Here is a 5281-nt window from a genome sequence, read left to right on the forward strand (position 1 = left end):
TTCTGGGTTACTTCTTCCAAGACAGACCTGTTCGTTCTTCTCACAGTTCTTCTTACCGTCTATAGCATAAACCCTAGGTGGCACAAATGGTTATGCACCAACTGAAATATTGGCAGTTCCAGTCCACCCAGAGGCACCTCTAAAGAAAAACCTGAAGATATACTTCTGAAAGATCATGGCTACTGAAAACCCTATGAAGAACAGTTCTACTCTGAAACATGTGAGGTATGGCCATGAGTTGGAATCCACTCAAGGCAACTGGGTTTCTTTTCTTTTTTTTGTTAAATTACGGAATTACATCATATAACATTGTTCTTCCAAACATATAACTTATTTTTGCCCTTATATTTATATCTGCCACCGAAAATAATAAATTACATTTCTTCCTTTCATGAAAGTATTAAGAACTTTAAAAAAAAAAAAAAGAGAGGGTATCAGAAAAAATAAGTAGGACTGGCTATATAATTCACTTCTTTAAACTCTTTCTTAGAGTTTATTCTGTTTTTACAAATTTCTTGACAATTTTTCCCATTGATAATCATGGTAACTCAACATGCAATAACCATTACTTATGATCAAGTTCCATAGTATCATATATAAAAATGAATAATGTCAAGTGTAGCCATTAATTGGCCTTTAATATTTCACATTTTCACTATGGCTTTCAGCACATCGTTTAATTTAACTGACTTTTTTTTCCCTTGTCAAGTTTTTCTCCACAGAGGAAGCAGTGTGTTGATTTACATTCTAGCACAAGCTCTTTAACCTTCAGTATTCCATCAGGGTCCATTAGACCTAATTTCAGCTTTTGAATTTCTTTTCTAAGCAGTCTTAACTATTTGTAAGGATCAATATTTATCACTATATTTGTGCTTAGAGGGCTTTTAAAGAACAAAGAGAATGTTTACTTTTTCTTTTTTAATAGAAAGAAAAACACGTTCTATCTTGCAATTACCATGTAGATTTATTAGCCCCTTTTAAAAATCTAAAATAAATATGGGAATTTAGTAATCATATTTCTCCTATGTATTAAAAGATGTATTCATTCATCTTCCTAGGAATTAATGATAGTTTCCTAACAACAAATTTTCCCATCTATGCTATAAAAAGACTAAATGATACAAAAATGGAAGATGATGGAATCACCTTAAAGGAAGGTGCAATAGTGAAAGAAATCATCATTCTTCAGTTTTCTTATTGTGATGCTCAAAGTATCACATCATATTTCAAGAAGGTAGAAGATGGGAGGCACAAGTTGTGCAGTCTCCTTCTGGCTTTCATTTCACACCCATGATGGTAAAGAAAAAAAATGATAGGGAAGATGTGTTTCAATTATTAGAAAAATCAATAGAGAAAGAGAGAGCAAAGAGACGGTTGCGTTCTAGACTCTAATGACCATTAGAGCAAATTTACAGGGGAGCGACTTTATAGCAGAAGCCCTGGTTGCACAATGGTTAAAGCACTTAGCTGCTAACCAAAAAATCTGCTATTCCAACCAACAGCACCACAAGAGTAAAGACCTGGCAATCTGCCTCAATAAAGACTCCTCCGTTGCCATCGAGTCGATTCCAACTCACAGTAACCCTATAGGACAGAGTAGAACTGCCCACAGGGCTTCCAAGGAGCAGCTGATGGATTCAAACAGCCAACAGTTTGGTTAGCAGCCTGAGCTCCCAACCATTGTGCCACCAGGGCTCTCCCATAAAGATTACAGCCTAGAAACCTTATGGGGCAGTTCTGCTCAATTCTTTAAGGTAACTATGAGTCAGAGTTGACTTAATGGTATATAATAACAACAACTTTATAGTGGATAATCATAATATATCAGTTAGGTAATCAAGATTAACATTGACAGTGATGTCATATGGATAGCATGTGCTCTTGATGTGATGTAATGAGAACGGCACTTTACCTTGTGGCCTTCTTCCTCCAAACTCATAAACCCAGTCTAATACTGAGAAAAATAGCAAGCAGTTCTCCCAAGAGTGACATATCCCATGAATTCTGCAACTCCCACACTAGCCTATACCCTGCACCATGAGGGAAGTCCACTGACAACATGCTTGGGTTTTGAGTCACTGTCAGATTGCTCTAGAAGTTTTAAAATGTGGTTGACAAGTATTCAGCAGTTTGTTGTCAAGCCCCTGCCACAAGCCACACTTTTGAGTATTGCTTCTCTAGAAGTAACATATAAGAAAGAATTACCGTAGAGTTGTAGGGACCTATCTGGGAACTATATCTTGGAACAAGATTAGTTATGAAAAGTGCAAAATGAAAAACAAACCAACAGCTGTAAAACTGTCCTTCACAATCACAGATTCCTCTGATCTTTGGAATCTGCCTTCTATCACTTCTTTGCTGCCCTGCCTGTCAAGCATCCAGGCAGTGACAGGGCACCTCATAGTACTCCTGTGTGGTAATTCACTTTCCCTGTGGGAAAGCCTAGGAAATGGCCATAGAAATGTGGATCTCTCTTTTCTGGAAAAAATTTCACCTCTATCTATTCTGCTATTGTACCTTTATAAAATTAGAGCCAAACTGTCACTGGATACATACTTGGTCGTTTCGTTTAACATAAAAGGAAAACAAGCCCCTTTCCATTATGTTTCTGAGTTTGAGCATTTACTTGCTCATTGCCAGCATGGAATTAAAGAGTTCCGAAAGTCTTAGAAAAATGCCACTTATAAAACACATTACTGGAATAAATACTACTTCCACGTACAGAGGCTTCTAAAGTACTGACGGATTACCTAACTCTGTAAATCATCTGAGAAAAAAAAAAGAGGAAGGTCCTTTGAGCACTGCATACTTTTATTTATAGGGGCCGATTTAGGAAGTAGGCATGTATGGGTTAAAGAATGACTGAACATTATCTCGGTTGGACGTTCTTAAACACCTTGGAAAATCTGATCTCTTTTAGATAAAAGGTGAACGGGTGGATTTCTAGTGAATTTGTGAAATGAGTCAGGGTGACTCAATCCTGGGCTAAAAGCAGAAAGATATTTCCCGGAAACCCTGGCGTTGTGAGTCTTGGTGACCCAATACTGGGTGCGCGTGCACAGAGTGACCTGCCAGCTCTCCATGCAATTCTGATTCTGCTTGATTCGGCATCACATGCATGACACAAGTCGGCATTTCACAGTCGCTAATGACGAGTTGCCATTCCCTGCAGTGCCATTAGCGCTGTTTTCTTCCGAGAGTCAACCACCTTCAGCCGCTTGAGCAAAGACTAGCCCTGTGCATCCTGCAAATCGCTAGAGCAGGGGGCCCTGGCACTCACCTCGGGGAGCTTGGCTGATGCTGACGTGTGCTCAAGTCCTTAATTGTGTCTTTCCCTGTGCAGGAGGGAACGGACTTCGGATCAGTCCCTTTGCGAAAGTGCCCTTGCAGGTGACCCTTAGGGTATGCTCTGTTCCCAGCGCTGCTTTTATTGCTGTCCTTTTTGTACCAAACCAAAAACCAAACCCGTTACTGTCGAGTCGATTCCGAAACATAGCAACCCTACAGGGCAGAGTAGAACTGCCCCATAGTGTTTCCAAGGAGCCTCTGGTGGCTCCAAACTGTCGACTCTTATGGTTAGCATCCGAGCTCTTAACCACTGCGCCACCAGGACTGTACCAGCAGGGAGTGCATTTGGTACTTGCACCCGGGGCATAAATCAACAGGGGCCTTTCCTTTCCCTGCACATCTCCAGACCGAGAGTCCAGAGGCCCAGAGGTGCGCTCGGGACTTACTCACGGAACAAGGAGCTTTCTCTCTCTGATTTTGGTGGGAGGTGCTATTTCTCACTGCTGGTGAAAGTGCTACTCCCGAACTTGCGCCTGCAACTTGTTCTAGTGTCCCCAGAATCCCGCAAATGCTGTTTCCATGATCAGAATTTACCTCCATCCTACCTCCCTGTCCCAATCCTGGCTGTCTTTGCCAGTTCTCATGGCTGAGGGGTGAATGGATAGCGGGCGCGCAAGGGTGGCCAAAACAAGGGAGGAGTTTGGCGTGAACAAAAGGATTAGAAGGGAGGGGCAGGTTTCTGGTGACCCTTGCTAGATTATTTTGCTACCTGTGTTTAGGAGACTGAGAGAATTCTGCAGTGGTATGAAAGCTAGAAGCAAGGTAACTTTCATGGAAACTCATTACTGTTTGTTTATGAAGGTTCATCTTAGTCAGCCACTACAAAATTGAATGACAGAATTTCAGCAGAGAAGTTTGGTTTAAGGGAAAGCTGTCAGACACAGAATTATAGGAATACAATAGTAATTTCGACATCCTAAGCACCACAGAACTGGAAAACAGAGAATCTGCTAGACAAAGCTTGTCAACAATGTATGCTTAACACAGAAAACTGTACTAAAAAAAGCAGCATAGTCAGATTTCATTGAACTTTGAAAATATGGAGCAAGATAATGTGTGAGAAAGCATGTCATAGGAAGACTTACATGGAAATGTACTTTTCCAACTGGAAAACATTTTCTATCTCTTTCCCAAGAAAACGCAGGAATAGCTGTACAAATGATAGATTTTACTCATGTGTTCCTTAGCAGCACAAATGATTGGGAATATATAAATGACACAAAGCATTCATTTACTGTACTTGGGAATGTTTTAAACAATTGAATTGTTTGCTGCATTCCTTTTAAAGAGGTGGGTCAATAATATCAAAGAGCAGGAATAAATATATTCACACTTGAAATGCTATGTAAAAATTTTACATTGTGATTTTACTTTTTTTTTTACACTTTTAGTAAAGGGTTAAATTTTTAATACTCTTATTTAGCAAAACTAATGATTAGTTATTAAAGATACGAAGAAGAAGAATAAACTAAGTAGGGAAAGTAGTGCCACATGGATTAAATGTCTATTTTGGCCTAAGCAAAATAAAAGCCATTATTTGGTCTTCAAGGGTTAAGTTAACTTTATGTACCCAATATATCAATAAATCTCTTGATTCTAGCCATAGCTAAACTACTGAAGTATAGAGATACTGAAAGCATAAGTTAATCTTTTAAATATTTCCTTTGCGTATGTGTGAAGCTATTAAAAAATCTACTTCAGAAATAAGCTCTGTTTTAGTTCATGCTACAGAATGTTTTAATATAAAGTTCAGACCAGCATATCAAAAGTACTACTTGGTGAAATGATTTAGAAGTGTTGCATTTCAAAAACATAATTCCTCTTTTATTTCAAGAAGAATACATATACATATCTGTACATACGTACATATATAGAGACTACATGCTGCATGAAAGAATGCAATTGAATTGAAGAAGAACTGGAAAGGAGGAGA

At 39.0% G+C, this 5281-nt stretch overlaps 1 pseudogene; it reads left to right on the forward strand.

Moving 5' to 3' along the window:
- The first annotated feature begins 1126 nt into the window (after positions 1 to 1126).
- Positions 1127 to 4611, forward strand: LOC101343921 (inositol polyphosphate multikinase-like; annotated as a pseudogene).
- The last annotated feature ends 670 nt before the right edge of the window (positions 4612 to 5281 follow it).

Source organism: Trichechus manatus, unplaced genomic scaffold (assembly GCF_000243295.1).
Source record: "Trichechus manatus latirostris isolate Lorelei unplaced genomic scaffold, TriManLat1.0 scaffold00007, whole genome shotgun sequence".
NCBI lineage: Eukaryota > Metazoa > Chordata > Mammalia > Sirenia > Trichechidae > Trichechus > Trichechus manatus.